Source organism: Vollenhovia emeryi, unplaced genomic scaffold (genome assembly GCF_000949405.1).
Source record: "Vollenhovia emeryi isolate VEMERY1.0 unplaced genomic scaffold, V.emery_V1.0 DF939128.1, whole genome shotgun sequence".
Taxonomy (NCBI): Eukaryota; Metazoa; Arthropoda; class Insecta; order Hymenoptera; family Formicidae; genus Vollenhovia; species Vollenhovia emeryi.
The window spans coordinates 2,133,500-2,157,619 of record NW_011967238.1 but is presented as its reverse complement, the minus strand read 5'-3'; the positions used below and the strand labels follow the sequence as shown (position 1 = coordinate 2,157,619).

The 24,120-nt window shown below is 49.6% G+C and overlaps 1 protein-coding gene across 3 annotated transcripts in view; it reads right to left on the bottom strand.

Annotated features, from left to right (window-relative positions):
- Positions 1-24,120, bottom strand: part of LOC105568631 — a 51,256-nt gene that overhangs the window by 5,704 nt on the left and 21,432 nt on the right. The window contains exon 1 of one of the 3 annotated variants that reach the window (XM_012024453.1): positions 3,181-3,265. The exons of 1 other annotated variant lie outside the window; for it this stretch is intronic. The gene's annotated coding sequence lies outside the window, so the exon portion shown is untranslated. Of the gene's footprint in view, positions 1-3,180; positions 3,266-24,120 lie in introns of those variants that run through there. One more of the 3 variants, XM_012024451.1, reaches the window with a different exon arrangement.

Genomic DNA, 24,120 nt, shown 5'->3' with positions numbered 1-24,120 from the left:
CCCACAAGTTTGTGGCCCTTGGGGCCAGTTTCACAAACGTCGGTTAACTGTTAACGAGAGTTCAGTCAAGTCCCTATCTTTCCCACAAGTTTGTGACTCTTGGGGCCAGTTTCACAAACGTCGGTTAACTGTTAACTAGAGTTCGGTCAACTCCCTATCTTCTTCTATCTTATTACCTAAGAAGAGACGGAGAATCAGTTAACCTTTGGTTAGCAGTTAACCGACGTTTGTGAAACTGGCCCTTAGATGTAGAAAGGGCACCTGGTGTTCGGCCTCGAGTGTCGAGCCGCCTTCGCGGTATCGTTAACGCGCACGGCGCGGACGGTAGGGGATACGCTTAAATTCGTAGCATAGCGCATTGTTTATTCGCCGCGGCGAGAAGGAGAGTGCGATATCTGCGGCGGCCGTTATCTCGCGCGATAAGCGCCTCCGAATGACGTGCGCGACTGGCTCTCTACTCGCGGAACTCGCGTGGAATATATACATGTATTTCTCCCCGGGATCTCCGCGTCGCGGAGAGGCGCGAATTTTTTTTACATTAGTAAAACGCTCTTCTCGGACAATCTCTCGAAACGAAGTACCGGATCAGCCCGTAAATAATGCGGTGTAGGGAGCTTGATTTATTCCTTGGCGTAAAACCGAGGGACTTTCGTCGCCGGGGAGTTCAACATTTCGCATTAAGACGGGGGTAAGGAGGGGCGGGGAGGGGGGGGAGTCGCAAATAATAATAGAACATGTATTCTCGATTAAAATTGAAATGTTATAAATTTCTTGCTCTTCTACTCGAGGATGCCGGCGAAAAGCCGCGTTACTCGTGGGACGAGTCGATAGAGACAGAGGGTCGGCGTGATGTGTATTTCCGACGAGATGAATGTGTACTTCTGACGGAGAGATATTTTCTTTCGACAAATCCACGCGCGATTTGTCTCCGTCGGGGATCGGGCGTTTGTCTCCCGCTAATGATTTTACCATACGGCGCGAACAGGCGTGACTAATCATTAGCCGGTGATTCAGTGCCAATTCCATTCGGTTTCCCAAAGGTTTCCTCGTTTCTCAACCGGGAAGCGTGACGTTACTCCTGGCACGCTCGGCCGGGACGTCCGTATTGTTCCGCCGATAAATTTGCATCAAATGCACAAGGAAAAAACGCGGTTTTTCCTCACTAGCGCGCGATATTCATAATCGGGCAACGATTTCGTAGAACAGACAGACGTTGTAAATCCGTGACGAGAAGCGGCGTTCTGTTTATTTGATTGTTTGTTTTTTTTCCGTAAAAATTCTGGTCGATTCTGCGCGGCAACGTCGACGAAAGGACGCGGGCGCTTCGCGCCCGAAAATCTCTGCGTATCGAATGACACTTTAGCGCCGTGCCGCTTTATATTTGCGCATATGTGTCGTACGCCGGTTGATACTAGGATACGCGTCGACGGCTGAAAATTCCCTGGGCAACAATTCTATTAATAGCCCGATCTGGAAGACGTTTTTACCTCGCGGGCAATCGCTGGCGTGACGGCGTGCCGCGCCGGCACCGTCGATACAGAACCTCGAAATTTCGTTATCAACTATTTCAAGTTATCAGTGTTGTATCCGCGATAATTATGCTACATTAATATGAACGACCGCTGGACTCTAGACTCGATCGAGTCGGCCGGCCGCTCGCACGGCCTCGTCTCGAACGTAAATTATTACGCGTGAAATTTCAGCGATCGATGCCGGACGATCGTACCGGAATCGCCGAGCCATCGGGGACGGATAATTAGGCGAGTCTCTCGAAACCGGCTAATTTTTAATTAATCCGCCGACTCGTTAGACACTCGCGGACGATGTTTATTATCTCCGGTGGGGCCGCGCGCACGTACGCCAGCGACTTGACATCTTTCGCCGGCCTCTCTCGGCCGTTTCCCGTTAAAAATTCCACGGGTCGCGCGAAACGCAGGAGCGCGGGGAACGGCGGGGCGGGAGCGGGTCCAAGAGAGACGCGAGTCTCGCTCGTCACTCTAGGGCGAAGGGGCGAGGAAAGGGGGCAGGCGGAGAGACGGATAGTTTGGGCTAGGTCAAGCCGAGTTAGTTGGTCCCCGAGTGGCAATCGAGGGGCTAAGGGCTCGGGGTGCAGCTCTGCCGTTTCATCCAATTTCTCGACCGTGAGGCCGGCGGCAAGGAGGACGGACGGACGGACGGACGGACGGACGGACGAGCGGACGGGGGATGGTTTGGCCGAACGGGGGTGGTTTTCTCCCGACCGTCCCCTCCCGCCCTCCCGCCGCCGCTCGACACAATGGCACAACAAAGCGTTACCAGGGTAACTGGCCGGCGGAGCGGTTGCCATCACAAAACTTTCCAACTTGTGATTGCAAACATTAACGTCGCCGGGCCGCGCCGGCACACGCGCGCTGCCGTGCGGATTCACACGCACGACACGCCGCCTCTCACACGCCCGCCCGGCACGCGAGCGCGCGTGCCTGGGACACGCACTTTGTTGTTTCCACTAAGTGCCGGGTGGAAAACAACGCCGGCGTCGGCGGCCGCGGCGCCGCGCGGGAGGAACGGAGGGCGGCGGCGACGGTCGCCGCTTCTTTGTGAATCGTTATGGTTCAAGGTTTCTTTTTATTACCCGTTTTGTAGGTTGAATTTGTTTTCCCTTGCGGCCTGCGGCGGCGGAGAGGAAGTGTCGGACCTGATAGCAGGTGCACGGACAAAGCTAACGCCCTGCTAACGGCAATTTTTTTTTCCCTTTACGCTAGAATTTCCATGCCGGGCGAGAGGGAATTGCGAGGGGGTACGCCGACGTGCGATCGGCAGTATCGCTCGGGTTGCATCGCCCGATTATATCGGAACATTCGAACGCGCTCGCGGACTCTCGTTTTAAAGAGCTCTCGAAGGAGCGGGCGCGGAGATGTTATTTTTGCCTAACTCCGGCGTCTGCAACGTAAACGGAGACTGAGAAGCCCGAGTTAACCGCGATTAGCATTGGCCAATGTTGGAGCGCAAGTCGAGTGTTGTTACTTCAAACACACGTAGGTTACGCCGATTGTAGGTCTTGAGAAAACGCGCGGCGCGAGTTACAGTTAGCCTTGATTGCTCCGCAGTCTCCCGCGCGGGCTGGTCTCACGATTTATGCAAAGGGATCGACCGCCGCCGCCGCCGCCGCCGCCGCCGCCGCCGCTGGTCAACCTTGATTACATTTTTATCACTTAGAACAGGTCCGGCACTTTCAGCGCGCAGCAGTCGGCGTAACACTGACATCGCGCGCGCGTAATAACACGTGGACTGCGGCGAATTGACCCAGTTTGCGCGTAATTTTACAATCTAGCCTAGCGAGCCTTGTGTTTTCACGTTAAACGGCTCGTCGTAGGACGACGTCATTCGCGGCCGGCGTCGATTATTTCCCACGCACGACGTAATCGATACGGCAGGAAGGAGGCGGGAGGGGGAGCGGGGAGAAAGGGAGAGGCACGGGATGATGGATGTATTCGTATTATTTGCAATCGCAATTTGCAACGGAGCACTCGTGTCGGCCTTTGGGCGCTGCGGCATTTCGGATCCTCGCTATCTCGGCGGCTCGACGGATATTAAATGGAATTAAAAGGACGTAGGGGGGGGAAGAGGAAGGGTTAGGCGCGCCCCCTCCGTGTTACGGTGCACCTTCGGATTATTTATTTAGCGGATGTAACTACGTGTACGGAGACCGGGGGAAGAAACGCCGCGGACATTTCAGCTTTTCGCGGAAGAGGCGGAAATTAATGGTTTATTTTATTCGCCGCGAGAGACTCCGGCGAGACTTCAATGGAACGACGGCAAGTTCCGCTATCTCGCGCGCGATGGATGGCGAAACTCTTAATTAGATATCGGAAAAATAGCAACTTCCCGCGCGCGTAGATCCGCGCCTCCTCCCCCCCCCCCTCTTTCTCTCTCCGCGAGCGGAACGAGATATTTTGTTTCCGTAACTAGCGAACTGTGTTTCGCCGAGCGATAAATTAACCATGTAATTCTCAACTCCCCTCGCCCCGCCTCAGCTGATTACGTTCGATTTTCCTCTCTCTCTCTCTCTCTCTCTCTTTTAAAATGGAATTATTTACTCGCTAATTGATTTAGAATGCGCCGCGGGACTCGCTATTCCGAATAACTGCAGCGTATTTAGTGACACATCTCTCCCTCCGATTCTTATTTACGATATCCGAGGTGTTAATAAGGCAATTACGGGAAATTAAAGTGGCAATAAATGCAGCGAAGCCAGACCGACGGCGGATTATATTTTATTTTTCTCGGCCGTGTCCGCGCACGAGTCATAAATATCCGGCGTTTAATTGAATTCCCATCCTCGCGGATGACAATTTGCGAATGCGCTTTTCGCAGACCGCCAGGGTAAAACGATACGTGTCATCGATTCGCGCACTTTCGTCGCGTTCCAGTTAACCATCCGCTCGGAGGGAAACGGCCGGGCCGAAGTAAAGTGAAACCGCTTTGTGCGAATGACACGGAGCTAAAATAGGACGGACTTGTGCAGTCGTCGGCCCGATAAGGTGTTACCACGGACAGCTGTTCAAATCATTCGCTTTATACGTCTCTCGCCGCTCCGTCTCCTCTTTGTCTCGCCTCTTTTCCCTCCCCCTTTAATTCATTCGACATCCTCGCGCTCTCCGAGTCTCTCCTGACAGATAAGCAGATGCCTCGTCAGAGATCTCCGCGGAGACTGCGTAACATCTGCGCGGTTTTACGCTTCTGTCCTATTTACAATTCCACTTATAAGAATATCAATCAGCGCGCTATCTATGTACAACGACAGGCGGGGAATTCATTAATAGCGCGGCTCGTGATCGCGCATCTATTCGCGCCGCGCGCACATTTGCGGCCCGGCGATATTAGCTATTCGCGTACGAGCCACTGAGAGTCAGAGTGGCTCGTATAATTCGCATAATAATGACGCGCGTTCATTAACGGACGCGATCACGCCGCCGCGGTCGGCGTTTCTTGTCGGTACCGTCGCGCGGAAAATCCTCGAAAACGCGCGATATTTATCAGAGATATTTTCGCACGAACTAAACTAATTTCGCGACGCGACGCTCGTCACGATTAGCTCGTCGACGATACGCGGGAGGGTGGAGCACGTCCCCGCACGCCGAGGGATTGCCCAAGAGGATTGCGACAACGCCGACATTCCGCGCACCGCGGAGTTTCCCTTTTTGAATTTCGCCTCCTCTCACGTTCTTCTGCCGCCGCCTCCTCCTCCTCCTCTTCCTCCTCCTCCTCCTACTCCTCCTTCGCCGTCGTCCCGCCGACTCGTAGTCCTTGGAGCTCCGCGTGCACTTTTACGACGGATGGAATGCAGCGGTTGTGCCGTCGCCGCCGGTGTTGATCTATCTAGGTCCTCCCCGCGAGCGCGGCGAATCATGAAACGCACGCACACACGTTCGCAGGCGTGCGTGAGTTCTTCGTCGCTTTTTTCCCCTCTTCCCCGGCGGTGCCGCCGCTCCCGTGGCATTCGCGAGGTTACGAGATTACTCGCCCTGTTAATTCCTCGCCTCCTCCTCGCAGGAGTTGCGACGTCGAGAGGAATTTTATCGCCGCCGGGAGCACCGCGTGCCGCTTTAATTGCGTCGCATTTCCACCTTCAATCGCGACGTTTTCGAATCGGCGCGTAACACGGTCCACGCCAGTTCCTGGGGGTCAATTCTGTACCTTGCAACATAGTAAAAATGCCAAAAGTGAGCGGCTTTGTGTTTTAAGGTGGACAGTTGGAAAGAGACGAGGCTACTCACTTTTATCATCTTTGTTATGGTGTAAGATATAGAACTGACCACTCTGGGGAAAAAAAAGACAGTTATAACCCATTTTGGGGCCCACTATTAGTAATCGAATTATTTGGATTGTTCGTAACTCTACTCTGGGAAAAATTTTGACCGTTTTTTGATGTAGTTAAGCAACTTAACATTTTGATTATTGCCACTTAAGTGAAAATTATCTTTGTGTTACTGAATATCGACAGAACTAATTGAGAGAATTGATTAGTATTACTCTAATATCTTGGATACAGATAGAACGGCTAATTGTGATTTTTAGTTAAGCGAGATAAAATTCGTAAAAGATTAGAGTTACGAACAATCTAAATAATTCAATTACTAATTGTGGGCCCCAAAATGGGTTGTAACTGACTTTTTTTTTCCCAGAGCACCTGGCGGCTCCGTCCGCGTCCGCTCACTGCCGCTCGCGAGTTTTTCTCCGTCGACGCGCCAAAGTCTTCGGGCGTCTCACGCGAATGTTTATCAATGCCAGTGGTTGAATAAGCCACTGATTCTGTATCTCGTTAATCACGGCGCAGGTATAAACGCGTGGAGCGAGTCAAGAGTGTGAATTGAAGAGGATTAGCTTGATGTATTGGCAGAGATGTCGTTTTACACGCGCGTACGGCACGGGAGCGCATAGGCAATATTGATGGCGCGCCGCGTGTCGCTTTGAAACAAAAATCGCCGTCATGTAGGGATTAGCCGCCGGAGGATTCGAGAGTGGCGTGCGTGCGCGCGTGTGTTCCGTCGGATTTAACACGCCCGTGTGTGGGAGCGCGCTATTAAATCTGACCGTCGCACCGCTGGCAAAAGAGATTTACGATCCCGCGTGACGGCTGCAGCAGCGTCCGAGGTGCCGCGAAGAAATCGGTATCGATTGCACAGCTGTCTTGCAATCCGGCGTCCATTACGCGAGTGCGTAAATATTATTATTCTCGCCTGCCTCATTATCGCCCCGTTATTCCTCCATTTCCCGTCGTCGTAAAAACGCGCGCATAACAGGGAGGGGGGGGGGAGCACGTTTGTGAGAAACCGGCGTGCGAGATGTGTATCGTTTTAAAGCGCTCTCCGATTACGCAAGCGGTTAACCATTCGGGCAGGTAAGAGAACTCGGGGGGGGGGGAATCTCGAAGGAAGATCAGGCATCAACGCCTAAGCCTTCGTTCTCGCTGTCTCTCGTAACCGAACTCGTCGAGCTCCGCGCGCGTCGCGTCGTGTCTTGCGTAACGAGTTCACGCGGGTCGAATCGCCTGCGTGCCAGGTGCTGTTGCCCGAGGTATCTTCTGGGGACTACTCGCCTGTCAGACGCGCCACGTGCAAATCGCGGTTAATGGGCGCGATCGTAAAAAGTCGACGAGTGTCTTTTAGGCTTAATTTGAATTGATGGGCCAATTTGCGGCGTCGAGCCGCGACGTCGGCCCGCGGAAGCGGTCTCGTCGGGCATGCCTCTCGTCGGAGATACGTGTCACTTCAGTCAAATATAATTTTTGTCGTCCCCCTCCCCCCCTCACCCCTTATCGTTTGTCGAGCGCCGCTGAAATTGAATCACGGATCGATAACGTTTAGTTACACGCGCTAGTCTTATCGGAAGCACGTTTCCTCGCGGATTGTGTAGGAGAGAATTTGTCGCCTCTGTTATCATTCCGACACGCTTTAATTAAAGACTTCCGGCAATTATAGCAAACGTCTGACCACATTGCGCTCGAGGCCGATGAATGGAAATGGACGTTTGGCCTTGGCTAATTCGTGCAGACACGTTCTCGCTTCTACGCTTTTATCAATTTCATCAGATCCGAGTGATTTACCGAACGTGACGTGGCGATAAGCTTTAATTATACCCATAGATAATGATTACCGAACGGATAAATCGTAGCAAGAATGTGTTCGGTAAATTATCAGCCAACGGGAATAAGAGCCTACTCCTGTTTCACGTGGAATTGATTCGCCGATCAGTCCGACATTCCCGGGAATATTTTTCGGCTTTTTGTGCCTCGTGCTGCCCGCTCGGACCACGTGGGCGTTCAGTGTCATGGGCTTTGTAGGTGTCACGGGCCTGTGATCGCGATGCAAATGCGTCCGGTGCGGTCCGACACGTTACGCGACCTTGAACTTGGCACCGCGTGACCCGTCCGGGAACGCATCATCCTCCTCTCGCCTTTTGCACGTGCGAAACTTTTGCTTTCACCTCTTCTCGCGCCCGATTTTCGTTCACGTCATTCTCAACGCACGCGACGCGCGCCGAAAGAAAAGGAGAACGACGGTCCGCGCCGCGCGACGTCTTTCGGCGCAGCTGTATCGAGGGTAAGTCCGCGGCGCGAGGTGCTTTCTTCATAAATCTAGTAATAGAATCGTAGTGTACGTTTCTCTAATCCCATCTGCGTTAGAACGCCAGCCAAGAGCTGATAATACAAACGCGACTGTAATAGCCTCGCTGACTCGATATCAATGAATAGTATTCAATTCACAAGTTAGCGTAGCAGCTGCGGCGGCGAGCGGTGCCAGAGGATTTCTCGGAGCACGGCGCTCATTGTTCCGCGCGATCTTGGCACGGAAACCAAAGCCATGGCGCGAGGTGCGCGTGGTCCAAGGTGGTCCAGATTCTTCGGATTGTACAAGACGCTCGAGCACCGTTCACATCTTCATCAGCGCGCCGCGAAATCTCGTATAAATTCCCCGAACGCGCGCGTCCCTTTTTTCTCTCTCTCTCTCTCTCACGACTCTTTCACGAATCCGCCGACTCGTTTCGCGGATAATCAGAGCTTGTTCCCGAATGTAGCTCGCGTGATCGCGTGTCACGTTACTCCAAAGGAGTAATTAAATGGTCAACTCCTGTAGCCGTATCTGATCCGGATTTGTCTCTGCTCTCAGATAAGCTCGGTATTAGTCGAGCAGCACCGCGCGGAGCAGTGTCCCGTGTGGTAATATTCCCGAAAAAAAAGCTTCCCCTCTAAACGACGTTCATTAAACACCTTTATTTCAAAGGCTATCTCTCGCCTGAATGTAAATTATTTTATCTCGCGGCGCGGGACAAGCGCAGATAAGAAGTTATATAGCGCTTCTTTCGCGACACTCTGTTTGTTAAAATTAAGTTACGGCGTCTCGGATATTATAGATAATTATTACTACCAATTATCATCACTAATTATCATACGTTACTTTGTCTCTAGAGTTTCGTTTCATTCGCCGAGTTCCGGCCTGAAACGCTCAGCGAAGCGTTCAGCCATGGCACTGTCTTGTCAAGTCACGTAGAGTTACATAACTGAATACACGCGCAGAATGTGTAACAGGCGTTAGAGTGTCCTCGATAGCGCGGCTCCACAATTTCTATCGAAATGCCAGAGTTAATCGATGGGAATGAGGTTGCGAGGGTACACACGCATGTGGAGACGCTTTCCTCCAGTTATTTTAGTGCCGTTTGCCCTTTCGCCAGCTTTACACGTCTTTAAATACAGCGTCTCGATTACCTTATTCTCTCCTCCCCCCCTCTCTCTCTCTCTCGCTCGCTCTGTACTTTGTAATGTTCACGATTCGGCCGATAGTCGTGTGCACGCTCGTGCGCGCCTCGATTCAACTACGAGCGGGCACCGCGCTCGCGTGAGAACAAAAGGCGAGTGCTGTAATTGGGAAACATGCCGAAGGATGATCCCGCCGTACTCATTGTACTTACTTCGGCCGGAGAAAGGCGAAGTTGGACGGGCTTTAGTTGTACGCGAGACGAGAGATTATATATCGACGGACGGGCGCGCGATTCGCAAAGAATTATGTAACGCGAGTTGAGAAACTCTTTATCCGCGATGTCTGTAAATTAAATTGTGAGACCCCGAGAGGGCGATTAGCCCCGAATTAAAAATGAATCGAATTACACGGGACGGGACGAATCGAAGCGGAATTCCTCGCTGGGCACGGATCCACTCGGCGAAGGGTTAAATTCCCCAGCCCCTCTTTCCGCGGCTCGATCGCACTTGAATGGTCCGGTAGGATATCAGAGAAGTATTCTGACTTCTTGCAATAATTCTTCCTCTCCCGCCGCCCCGCTCCACTTCTTCGTTCCGTTTTTCTCTCCCCTTATCGATCCGTGAACGTGCGAGAGACAAAAGTACGTGCCCCGCGCGTACTTTGTTCACTTTTGCAACATGTTTACTCTTACGGGAAATTATTCTTTTCGATGCCTCCGATTTACGGACTGCGCGGATGTTCCTCGATTACTTGCCGTAATTTCGTTTCTGGTTTTAATTCCTACATCCGCACATATTTTAGATATCTACACGAGACCTCGTGTGATAAATCGCCTACTACACAGTTGAAAAATTTGTGTTAAATTTAACAAATATCACATGTCCCAAACGGTCCACACAAATTTTTGTGTTAATTTAAAATAATATGGATATGTTAAATGATCACACTAATACTCTGTTAATATTTTAATACAAAATTAATGCAAATCTTAAAATAATTTAAAATAAATTTTCTGTAAAACTAACATAGTTTTAATGACGAAATGAATTTAAAAAATGTAATTTTTACATTTTACAGATGTAATAAGTCAAATGACGGTTCTAAATCACTCTCGTTTATGTTGCATAGAATAAAATCAACATTTTATTCTGTAAAGTTTAACAGATAAATCTTGTTACTAATAATATAGAATATATGTATTGTGTCCACTTGTAAAAAAGGCATGTAAGTCAATTAGTCGCATATCTCCAAGTATTGTTGCCGCTTTTCCGCGATGCTGATTGATTTTGGCTATGGCTGATGGCAGACAACTATCCGTAAGCGCTTAAGACTGACGTAGTCGTAGACTTAAGGTAAGGCAGAGAAAACGTAAGCCGTAAGGAACACGTGTTCCACGGCTTACGTTTTTCTCTGCCTTACCTTAAGTCTACGACTACGTCAGTCTTAAGCGCTTACGGATAGTTGTCTGCCATCAGCCTAAGGCCCGGTCTACAATGAGTCGTTAGTCGTTAGTCAGAAGTCGCAACTATATGTTGATCCTTTTCCTTTCTGGGTGGAAGAAAAAGGACCGACATATAGTTCCGACTTCTGACTAACGACTAACAACTCATTGTAGACCGGGCGTAAGTCTCGCTTGTGCGATACGACATACTTCAGTCGTGTTATTTGCAGCTGTCAAACCATGCGAATTTTTAGAGACAGCAAATGGCGCGCGCAAAGCGCGCGCTTGTCCCTTACTAAAGAAGAGATGTTACCAGCGCGAATGTCGTTAATATCGAACAGTTAAGGCCCTTCTCCGCGAAGCTGATTGATTTTCTCGAAGCGCGATGTGCTTCACTTCTCTTTTAGGTTCAGAGTAAATGAAGGTTTACAATTTAAAAATTTAGAAATACTAGACGTGACAGAACGCGCGATTCGCGCGCGCTGTTTGTGGTCAAGCATTGTGTATTTTTAAGAATTTGTACACACGCGAAGAGAGAGAGAGAGAGAGAGAGAGAGAGAGAGAGAGAGAGAGAGAGAGAGAGAGAGAAGTAATTATATGCGCAACGTCACTTTAAAATAAAAAGTAATATATCACTAACTGATACGAGTCGCAACAGCAAAGTTGTACATCGCTAACTATACATGTTAAACTGTAACAATACAAAAATGTATACGATTATTAGAGACTAATTATGTAAAATCCAGACTATTGTATTGAGTATACTTTATATTTAATATTTTTGAAAATAGGTATTTACTAAAATAATTATATAGAATACTGAAAGTCTTCCTTTTAAATATGAACTCACAAAATTTTATACGTATGGTTTTGTCTCTAACACTTGTTCGAATGCTCGTTGGAATCATTTGAATAAATAAAATAAAAGCACAGACCAGATGATTCATTTTGCACAAGTAGCAAATAACAAAAATGTAAGACACCTTACGATTTGCCCAATGTCGCCTAGACTTGCTCCTCCTCTCAGATTTTCTTGTTGCACTTACACTCACAGCACTCACTCGCGAAATTTCGGACACTCCCGTACGCGATGTAAAATACCGTGAAATGCAGTAAGCGACGTTCTTTACTTCCTGCCCGTTCGAATTGCGAAGAACGACAGAGCTAATTACGCCGTGAACGCCGAAGTCGCACAAATATCTCTCTTCCCGAAAATTGAATAGATTACACGAAATCGATAGATAGTTAAAAGCGCGATGCGTAAACGAGATGTAACCGCGACAAAGTATCACGGTTTACATTCATGTTTTAGATGAGTTAGTCTCGTAAAATATCCATGTACACGTTAATAAAGAACCGTCGCCTCAACGCGCAATTCGTTTCTCATTACAAGTTGTAGAAACTTAATAATTAATCTAGTAGCGTTACTTGTCACTGATAAAGGAGTCCAAATCAATAGCGTTTTATCCTTACATTCTTCACGATCGAGTCTTGGAAACCGGTAACGTAAAAATAACGTCACGCGCGGAACAACTCTCGCTGCTGCCTGCCGGCTCGACGTTCGGCGAGCGAGTGATAAGTACGGAATTTTCCATTACGTAGATGGGCCAACGAATTCTCAACGTTTTTTTTGTTGTTTTTCACTCGGCGCGGTGACGTACGATGTTTTTGCGTACCATCATTGTACCTGAAGGTCGCAGCATTCTCACTCGCTCGCCGAACGTCGAGCCGGCAAGCAGTGGCGCGAGTCGCTCCGTGCGTGATATTATTTTTGCGTTGTCGGTTTCCAAGACTCGATCGTGAAGAATTAAGGATAAAACGCTATTGATTTGGACTCCTTTATCAGTGACAAGTAACGCTACTAGATTAATTATTAAGTTTCTACAACTTGTAATGAGAAACGAATTGCGCGTTGAGGCGACGGTTCTTTATTAACGTGTACATGGATATTTTACGAGACTAACTCATCTAAAATATAAAAGTAAACCGTGGTACGTTGTCGCGGTTACATCTCGTTTACGCACCGCGCTTTTAACTATCTATCGATTTCGTGTAATCTGTTTCATTTTCGGGGAGAGAAATTTGTGCGACTTTGGCGTTCACAGCGTAATTTGCTCTGTCGTTCTTCGCAATTCGAACGGGCAGGAAGTAAAGAACGTCGCTTACTGCATTTCACGGTATTTTACATCGCGTCCGAAATTTCGCGAGTGAGTGCTGTGAGTGTAAGTGCAACAAGGAAATCTGAGAGGAGGAGCAAGTCTAGGCGACATTGGGCAACGGCAGAGAAATCGTAAGGTAAGTGTCTTACATTTTTGTTATTTGCTACTTGTGCAAAATGAATCATCTGGTCTGTGCTTTTATTTTATTTATTCAAATGATTCCAACGAGCATTCGAACAAGTGTTAGAGACAAAACCATACGTATAAAATTTTGTGAGTTCATATTTAAAAGGAAGACTTTCAGTATCTTATATAATTATTTTAATAAATACCTATTTTCAAAAATATGAAATATAATGTATACTTAATACAATAGTCTGGATTTTACATAATTAGTCTATAATAATCGTATACATTTTTGTATTGTTACAGTTTAATATGTATAGTTAGCGATGTACAACTTTGCTGTTTCGAACCGTATCAGTGAGTGACAAATTACTTTTTATTTTAAATTGACGTTGCGCATACAATTACTTCTTCGCGTGTATACAAATTCTTAAAAATATATATGTATACAATGCTTGACCACAAACTGCGCGCGCGAAGCGCGCGTTTTATCGTTTCTGGTAAGATTAAAAAATGAGTACACATTGTGTTGTTTTAACATTTCTTTTCGGTCATTTTAATAATTTTACATCTGAGGTCAATTAACACAAGAGCAATATATGTTAAATTAACACATGAATTTTAACCGGCATTTTTTTTAACAAGAAAATACAAATTTTCCAACTGTGTGGTCTATCGAGCGACGAAATGAAAAAGTCGATTAAATTTTATCGAAGTTGTACGAATGTTCGCGGTTTAACGGCAGCGAGATCCCAGGTCGAGGAGTCGAGGGACGAAATCGCGCGTCCCGACGGTCCCGCATTGCGGTCCAGCGTTTACGCGCGATCTTCCGTCATTGGGCTCGCTCTCGTCCTTCTTGCCGCATGCTTCGCCAAGACTTTCACGATCCCTCGACGAGTTTCCCTTCCTCGGAGGGGCTCGAGCGGGAATAGCTCGCGGTGGAAGATAGAGCCGTTCGTGAATTATTAAGGGTGACGTGTGCGACTCGCTGCCAGCAACGTGGGGAGCATCGTCACGGTCGTGTGTCGTCGAGAACCTCTTCGTTTGTGTCGAGGGGCCCGCGACGCTCAATGTTACATCAAACTGTCGGTTCAACAACGGCGGACAAATAGAATTAAAAATTTTTCTCACGCACGGCACTCGGTTCCGAGTCAACGTTCTGTAACGGACGAGGAGGAACCATTTTTACATCAAATTTCTCAGCGTGCTCGGGAACCGTCTTCCTTGGTAGAACCCATGAAATATTGGATAATTCGAAGGTTGACGAGGTGCTAGACCAAACGATTAGTAAAATATTGCTTTGCTCGTATTACCCCGGAATATTTCCGATTCAGGTGACATCAACGCACGGGCGTATCTCGCGCTTGCGTTGCGCATCGATGTGTCGATATTAAAGCGCGTGATGCAACGAATCGCTCCGGTACGAATAAGAACGGTTTTAAAGGACGCGGGTGTTGATCGTTTCGCCATAGTTGGGCGAGAGTCGTACGGGTTTCAGGTCATCCTCCACTTATGTCGTCTCTAATTGCGACGCTCATTAACACAGATAGTAATAATTGCAACGTCCTCGTTATATCTTTTTTACAACATTCAGCAATGACGTGCTGGCTGAACCAACACCTATCTCGGGAACGGTATCAAAGATATAAAAATACTGTAATAATAATAATATAAAAATCTGATTCTCGTCGTCCTCCCATTGTCGTTACCGGCCGAAACGGGGGGGACGCGATGGTAGCGTTTTGAACTTTGCGACCCGAAAAAGCTGAACAAATTCATTTACGATCTAACGAGCACATCAAGCGTCGTCCCACTAAGCTCGCCCTCGCCACCCACGCGATCGCTCGACGCGTCCAGCTAATTACATTACATCGCCGCCCACGCGAGGTGCGTTCGCGAGACGAAACTACGGGCGCACGACGCAGTTTGTAATTAGGAGTTCCACTTGGAAACGAAGGCCCCTCCGATGAGACCGAAACAAGACGGTTAATAATTTACATTCACTGGAATCAGCGGTTTTTTTTCTCTCTCTTCCACCGCCCCGCGCCGATCGATTCGTCGCACGCCCGCTGCGCTTGATGTAATTCTAAGTTACATTGTAGCCTTCCTACGCGTAACGCGCGTCCTCCACCCGCGCGATTAATTTATGATGTGCAACAGCGAGATCACGTGATTTGCAACTGCGTCCGTGTCGCGGCGTGGGAAACCTGATCCATCGGGTAGCCCGACTTTAGCGGGGTCGCCTTTTTTTTTCTACGCCATCGCCGACGCCGACGCCGACGCCGACACGCCGACGCTGACTTCTGCACAGAGCCGGTGGCAGTACTCACGATTACCTGAAATATCCTCATAAATTTTCAAGCGGCCTGAATCCTTGCTCGGGTCGAGAGCGTGTCACTCGCTCTCCACGTCCTTTGGCAGTAAGTAAATTACTCGAACGGTAAGACTCGCGGCGTGCGTTGTAATGGGCGGCGGATGAAGCTAAAACGGCGCGGTATAAACCCGCGTTTAAACGCCGTGCGTTTCGCTCGGACGAGGGAAGCGGATTAATTTCTTTTTAAAACGAAACAAAGTAAACGCGACGCGAGCGGCGAGCCGTGTCTCGAAATCGTGACCGGCGTACTCGGCATAACGTGTAATTGTCTGCCCCGGCTATCATTTTCTCGCGTATACGACAATTACGTAATTTCACGCATCTGTTGTCGCGCCTCGTTGAACACGCGCCCGCTGCGTGTCCTATGGCGCGCGATGAGAAAATATTCCGAATGCGAGAGTCTAGCTGGCAAACGCGAAAAGGCGCGGGGGGCAAAATTTACCGTCTCGCCCTGGAAGAAGAGACAGACTCGGGATGGCTCCAAGTGATTATCTGTCGCCTCGAATACTTTTCCCGGCGCAGATTTTTGCGCTCTGCGCGCCCGACTCGGCGCGGAGGCCTTCGTGCCGCGTGACACGGACTTAAAGCCGCGGATATGGATGCGAGAGAACGGCGGAGGCGAAGGACGGGGAGAGCGGGAGGGAGAGCGAGCTCGGATAGGACTGTGGGAGGGTGAAAAGAGGAGGAATATCAAATATGCTGGGACAGATGCATGGTCCCACAGTAGTTTGCCATTCTTGCCGGTTTCGCTCTTTCCAATACTTGTTCCCTCTAAACGTTTTCCCCTCTTCCCGTTTTCCGCCTCTCGCAATCGCCTCCCCCTTCTAGTCGCTCTCTTTATCCAGCCACCTCTGCCCTCGGTGCTTTCTCCTTATCGTGTGTTTCTCGCGCCTACCTCCCTCGCGGAGACCTCTCGATCGCCCGTTTTTTTCCCTCTTTTTCGCGTAATTATAGTTTCCACTGTTGCATGTGCGCGGACACATATAGTCCATAGCCTGGGGATACTTTTTACGACGTTTGCGACGTGGAAAAGTTTCACGTTTCAAGTACGCGCGTTGTATTGTCCGTTTATATAATCGAAAACTAATACGATTACGCGTCCCGGTCGAAAGCTGTTGAAGAGAAGCGAGATCGAACGTGGGAGACGCGCGCATTTCATTCTTCTCACCGCGTCCGCGAGCTCCGAACGCAATTAGCCCCAAACTATGATTAATCATAACCGCATACGGCTGAGATCGTTACGCTCATTTCGTCTCTGTATCTCGAGATAACGAGATCTGTATTTTTGTAAAACGGCGGAAGCTCCCACGAGTCTATTACTGTCCCGCGAAGCACGGTACGAGGGAAGGAAGGATGGAGGCAAGCAAGCTTGATTTAGTTAGGGCTCAAAATCCGGCTTAATGAATACGATCGCTCATACTCTGAGACTTGAGAATTTATCCTTTGTGGATAATCCGGATTTAAATATTGAACTTCGGCTAGCTTCTTCCGTCTCGCTCGCGTTCACCGCCCGGCGCGAGCTCCCACGCGTCTTGTAGCGTCTCTCTTTTCATGTTTGCTTGCTATATTAGTCAAATATTTGTCGTCTTCAAAGCACGTCTCTTTCCCCGATGCTTCATATTGGCACAAAGAAAAGGCCGGGTTTTATCACGAAAATTAAGGGAAAGGTCCTTAAATTCGACTTAGGGGAAAGTAATCTTAACTTATATCCTTTTCCTGGTAGCTGCTCCGGATTAAGTATAAAATTGGTTACACATTCTACAGAGTTTTCTGCAGCAGAGATCTATGCTTGAGGTAAAGTTGCGTGACATTTGGCTATAATTTTAAAATAATTGCATAATGAAAACGCACGCCACGTCTTAATTCTCTTTGCGAGAGCAGCTCGTTTCGCAAGATCGGTCCCGGCAGATTATGGCTCGAGATTCAAGCCGACGATACATCGCTCTGGCGATCTTATTTGCGCGAATTTAGATTTATACGGCAGATTTCCGTAAGGTATCGGTCCCGTCAGTCGAGAGGACTGACCTTTATTATACCCCGCCGAGGCAATTTAGGTAAAGAATAAGTCGCCGGCGCCGCCTTTCGAGGTGAAAGAGAGAGGGGAAGAGACTGGGGATGGAAACTGGGACGGGCTATCTGCTTTTCCGAACTTTATTATTCCGAAGCGATAAGTCATGCATTCGTAACGAAACAGTAACCGAGTTTTCCGGCAAACGAGACGGCGAAATATCTTCCGTTCCACCGCGAAGCCTCGCGCGCGCGCGTGTGTAGCTCGCCTATCGGGCGTTTTCCCGCGGGACCCTCAGCGAGAGGAACAAACATTTGAGATTCTTTCCTCCGCCGTCCCACGCCCAGCCGCGCCGGTACCTACCGGTTGCCGCGGATTCGATCGAAATCCACTTAACTTGCCGCCGCGGATTCGATCCCCGAGATTCGTCGTTCGGGCCGATACGCGCGGCCGAGGGAGAGAAAGACGGCGGCAGGGTCGGCGGCAGCGGCGGCGACCGCGGTGGTGGTGCGTACGTGTGCCCCGCGCACACGTGCTCTCGACGGCGCACGGTGAGAGTCGGCGTGCCGGGGGTGGAGTGGCGATTAATTATGCAGAAAAGCTGGCGATCGATGGAGGAACGTGCACCCTTAAAATATTGATACCACGAACGGTCTCTACTACCATAACCGCTCTCTACTATTCTCTACCCTCGATCTAACAACCGCGCCGAGGCCGCGGACTCGCAGCGAGGGGGCTGCGCGCCGCTTTCGCAGACTCTCTCGATTGTTCTATACCTGTAATATCGAATTCACCCAAGTGAAAAGTAATATTCGCCTCGGGTAGTGGGCGGGCGTTCGGAAACCGTCATCTGCTTGCTTTCCTGTATTTTATACATGTGCATACCTTATTATTACAGCGCCGGGTAGTTGTGTTTTGTTTCGTGATATCGGGCGCGGGCGCTTTAAATCTTCATACACGCGCGAGGAAACCACCCCCGTTGAATTTCAACGCGATCGAGTAAAGCGCCACGTCGCCTATCCCACAAATTCCTGCCTCGGAGGATCTACTGTAACTAAAAAAGGGGGAAGAAAGGAAAAACAATCGCAGCCCCGGTCGCGCAAGAACCTAGTAATTCGACATCGGGATCTTCCATTTGTCTTTATTATTCGACGAGTCGAGAGTCGGCCGTGCAGCTCTTTTCCGCTCGGCGTAACCGCGACTAATAACGGTCGCCGGCCGGATTGCGGATGATGCGAAAGGCGCAAACAGTATCCGTCCCTCCCGGCGACGGCGCTAATTGTCCCTGCCGCCGCCAAGTATCCTGAAAGAATTTCCTCTTGTTTCGCGGGAGAGAAGAGTTAATAGAAAAGTTCCGTCCGGGCGAGATTTCCGCCGCGCAACTTCCAAGTTCGTCAATGCCACGGCACGCCGCGCCGGCCTGCGCCGTGGGAGGGGCACGGGCGTTTTCACACTTTCCTTCCCCGAAGTTGGAGAAACTCGCCACGAGGAAGGCCCGGAGCCGAGCCTCCCGCATTTTCTGCGGTACATTGAGCGGAACGCCAAGTTCTCACGGTTATATCGTTCCAATCAAAGGAAAGGCGATGCAAATTTTATTCGCCCTGAAAGGAACGTCCTTTCGTCGGTTACCGCTGTTTTCGCGATGCCCCCCCCGGCGTTATGTATACAAGGCGAGTGCAATATTTGACCGTCAATGAGTCGCGCGCGACAAAACGGTTTAGAGTACTGCGATTGTCACGGTAGAAGTTGCGTAAGTCGAGGCTGAAGCGAGAAAGTACCGATAGGTGAATTTTATATTCGTCGTAAAGATGCTGCGGGGCTGAAGCGAGGCTGACGGGACGTAAACAACGTTGCAAATCGGAACATTCGCGCGGCACCGATTTCTAATTTCCGGGTCACGTTTCTGCAATATGATAAGACCGACTCGGCGATAAATCGGTGAACGCGAAGTGCCGATCGAGCGAGTGGGAAACACGAACGTTATAATTTGGAGAGTCGTGAAAATGAAAATCGCGGCCGGTCTCGCCGGCTCTTTTATAAACATGACGTTTTCTTATTTCTCGAAATCGTGTATATTGATCGTCTGGCGCGTATTTATATCGTATCGGGACGAAAATAAAGCGGAGAATTGGCACGATTCAATGGCGAGCGCGTGCCAGAAATACTGGACGGGTCCGAGCGGCGGAAGATCTCGGCCGCTGAAATCGTAGCTTGTAAGCTGCACTTTTAACGAATTTGAATGCGCCGGATACACGCTGGATAAATCACTCTCTTCTCAGTCGCACGTCCCACGATTTACCGCGCACTTTCGCAAGCGCGCAAGCGTTCCCGGAGATCGCAAACGTGAGTATAACCCGCCCGAGCACTTTTGATGTAAACTTGTAATAGAATTATCTCGGCGGCTACAACCGCGTGTATACCGGTGTATTAAGATATGACTCAAGGCTGAAAGGGTTAATTACGACAAGCCGTCGTGTCTGTTTACGAGAAACGCGACCGCCCGGCGAACCAGTGGCAATAAATTCCTCGAGGTGGAGGTTCCGCGGTAAAAACGCCTGCGCCCGAGGAGGGAGGGAGGGCTGCTCCTCGCGCGTTCATTTCGCGAGAGGAACGAAGAAACCGCGCGCGGTTACCGCCATTTGATCGTGAACGATGGGAGCGTTTTCGCGTGGACGCGCCCGGTCGCACGATGGTCGAAGACCATTGTCCTCGCGCCGGAGCCGGTTTCGAAAGCTAGAAAAAATCGTCGTCGATACGAGGGTGGCGCGGGGAGTGGGAACGGAGGTGAGGAGGGAGAAGCGGAGAAGATGGAAAGAAACACAGTCCTCGCGGTTGTACTCTCCTTCCTCGTACCTGGATGAAAACGATCCGAGGAATCTTTCTCACGACCCGGGGGCATCCGCGGTGTCGAAGGACTGCGAGTTAAATGAAAGGGAACGAGACCGGCGATGGGCTATCCTTCGCTCGCTCCGGCGCTCTCTGGACATTCCACCCGTTTATTACGAGACGCTGTTTACTCGATAGTCCCATTTTCGATCCGCGCGATCCTTCCCTTCGGACGAGACAAAGCGCGTCGATCGTCTCCTTAGACCTGGAGACGTTCGGCAACTTTTAGAAAAATAACGCGTACCGACGAGCGATTCGCGTCTATTTCGGTCCCGAGGATCTTGGTCTCGCCGCCGATTTCGTCCGCGTTTCCTCTCCGTCGCGAGTCACCTTCCGCGGCACCTTCGTGCGTGCCTCTGCGTCGTGACGCAGTCACGAGGTCCGCCACGTGCTTTTTCGCGGGAAAAAGACGGGGCCGTTTTACTCCAGTGTTTTTACGCCTACGGAACGAAGCACCTTCGGTAACGATAAATTCTCCTTCCGCGCTTCCTTACTCGCTTCCTTCGCGTCTTCTCGCCGCTCTCTCACGTACTCTCCCTTTCCCTACGAAGTCGCTCGTGACTTCCGTTCATTCACCCTTTCCGGTCATCACCCTCTCTTCGCGCGCTACCTCCGCCGATGCCGCATTGTTGTCTCTTCGCAACTCACTTCCGCGACTTCTTCTCAGGATCGTTTACCGCGCAGCATCCACCGCTTAATAAATAAAGATGAATGCCTGTCTTTTTTTTTGTTAGTCGCGAAAGAAGACGAGATCGATAATGTAGCGTGTATAAAAAGATTTACTTTTTAAAACTTTTTAACGAATGGAAGCCTTCATAAGCGCGCAACGTAGCTGCAATTCACACGTTTGTGTCACCGATAAACTTTGTATTTCTTAAGCGCGTTTGCAATTGTCGACTTTCCCGGTGGCTGCCCCGCGAAATTTTAACAAGCTGCGACAATTTCATCGCCAATTCCAACTTTCGCAATTACCGCTTCCTCCGAGGGCGGTGCGTAAAGTGATTTCACTGATGGCCTCGCGGAAGAAAGATGCGTTGCACTCGCAAATAAGAAACATGAAAATCCTTAGGCTCCATGAAGGATTTATATCGCCGGCCGACTCCATGCAGAAAATGCATCGCGTAATTGCATCGAGTTGGTCTCGTATGGCGTTTAGGAATGTTCTCACAGTCGGTCGTTCGTCATCGTCAAAGTGAATCTCGCCTTGGCGATTCGCGTGACGCCTTAATTTTCCTTTTACAATCCGATCGCCGCCAACTCGATAAGAGTCAGTAAACTAATAATATCAACATCGGTACGCGCGGGGCTTATTTCTAGAGGCGGGATTGATTAAACTTTAAATGGATCACCGCATTCCTTCGTACCAAACGTATTGAATAATATCTGTGATTCCCGATAAAAATAAATGGTGTATCCTTTAGCGTTTGCGCTAAACCCCCGAGTTTTCCTCGAGCTTAGTTTGGGTCGAGTCGAGATGCAAAAATAGAACGTCTGGAAATTGGCACTATTTTAGGATGCGACGAGAAACTCGGGGGGGCAACTTCGTTCCGGCCTGACAGGCATTTGTCATATTTTATTAGGTCGGACGAGATACGCGATCGTGTAGGCTTAATTGACAAGCGACATTGGCGGACTCGTTCGCATTGTGCAGGACAACAAGGTTGGCGTGTCGGGTAATACGGTTTCCTCTTAAAAAACAAGGCGAACCAATCGAACCAGTTTCCGCGGAACGAGCAACGTGCACGATATTATCTAATTTCTGAATTATTTATCACACGTCGCCCTTCTTCCACCGGATCGTGTGCCGCTTTCGCATTTCGGTATCGATTTTATGGTATCGATTGCCAGAAACGAATATTTAATTATTTCACGATTCGTCATCTTTCTGCCGCGATATTTGCCGTTCTTATCAGTCAAATCTTGATTCCGATCGCACCACCTGGATTTTGACGGGTCAAAATGATGTATCGCGCGACGACTTTTAGTTGAAATATTTTCAAAATATTTTAGTCGGAACATTCTCCTCTTTTTCCCCGATATTAATATTATTCATTGACGAGCACTCGCAAAAGTATAATACTGACTTTCGCGTTCAGATACTTCGAGGCTTGAAATTTATGAGTTTTTCTGACGAGCGGATCGTGACACATAGCGTCGCGTTTGCGGAAAAACCGCCGTGCCGGATGTCTCTCGCATCCTCGCTCATTTCGTCGTACGGGAATTGAGTGTACGAGAAGGACCGAGGGATCGATAACGCGGATAATCGAACGTCGAACGGGGACATGCCGTTTGGGCCTCCCGCTTTCCCCCTCTCGCCCCGAGCAGTCTGGTTCCTCTCCAAAGTCGCGAATAATACCGCGGGGTCGTGCTCGATAACCGCTTCCTCTCCGAGTCTTCAGGGTGGATTTCGAACGGCGCGCGAAGAGGCACGTCGACGATCCGCGTGACAAATGTTCGTAGATCTGAGACGACGGTAAAGCGACGTCTAGCAGCGTCTGTTCCGTTTCGCATTCAATCCTTGGGTTAGCAATAGGATCTCCAGACGCGTCGTATCGTCTGCTTTCACACAAAGAATCATCGCACCGGCTCGTTATTAAACTCGGCGTATTTACAGAGCGACCACTTTTTCTATCGCTGTAATCCACTCGGTTTACAAGCTTCTCTCCGAGGTACAAATGACCAATGATATCGCGGAGATGAGAGAATGACACAACTTATATACGAATTGCGCTAATATCATTGCCCGCTGAATTCTATTATATTCGATACGCGGGATGGAAACCGAATGCACGTCGACACTGGCGTTTCGGTCGGCTGCGAGAAAACGCAATTGGGTATTTATATTCGCGCTTGTGGCCGTACGTTGCGAAATTAGCAATTAACGTTAACAGCGCTCGTTGTATCTCCATCGCGCGGCTTAAATCAAAATAAGACGGAACGCGATGTTCGAAGCGCTGACAGTGAGTTCTGGGACGTAGCCAGAGCCGAAGCTAATACCATTAACCCAACAATCGCTAAAGTGGCAATTAGACTTCGAAGACGAAGCCGTTTGTGCGACACTTCGGAACTGAGATTCCATATATACGTTCGAAATGGCACCGAATGGAAACTGGCAAGCAGCGATAGCGAGAATGTTTACGTTTCATGGAATGCCCAGCTTTTTATTCTACGTATGCGCTCGCTACGTTATACCGATTTGGTATCCGTGCAATCGTGACCCTATTTCGATTTAAATAATGTGAGTTTTTCCAAGTAACTTGGAATTGCCACGCGGGTTAAAGATATCTTTCGCAGATTACAAATGGCTGTCGTTCTTTTATAGCTTGTCAGAAATTCGTAGAGGCTGAGGATAAGATCGACATCCGCTCGCGTACAAAGGATGTATCCTAAAAGCGAGTCTTTGATACAAAGCACGAGTCTACGGTACAACGAACGCTCTAAGCGGAGGATTCCCTTTATGAAAATAGGATTCAGCGGCACCGGTAGATCCTCCGAGTCTTAGCCTGTCGCTCCGACTTAATTGCCAAGATTATCCTTACGTAAATACATTCCTCTATCGCAAGCTGCGGCGTCGTGGTACCCGAGACGGCCCCACCGCGATAAGGAGATTGCGAGCTAGCTTGGAAAATAATCGTCGCGAGATGTTGGGGGGTGCCACGCCGCGGTGCCCGGCTTTTCGCAAGCCCTCAGCCGACGGCGGCGGGGCCGCCTTCAACTTTCTCGAAGCCCTTCGGCGGCCGGCCGAAGGCGCGGGGTAGGGGTCGGTGGTAGAAGAAAAGCGGTTGCCCTCGAGAATTCCGCCCCCTCCCGGGGGTTACGTAGGTGTTAATCGCGGCTTGTGTGCGGGACCGCTCAACGTGGAGGAGAACGTACACGGGGTATAGCAAGTC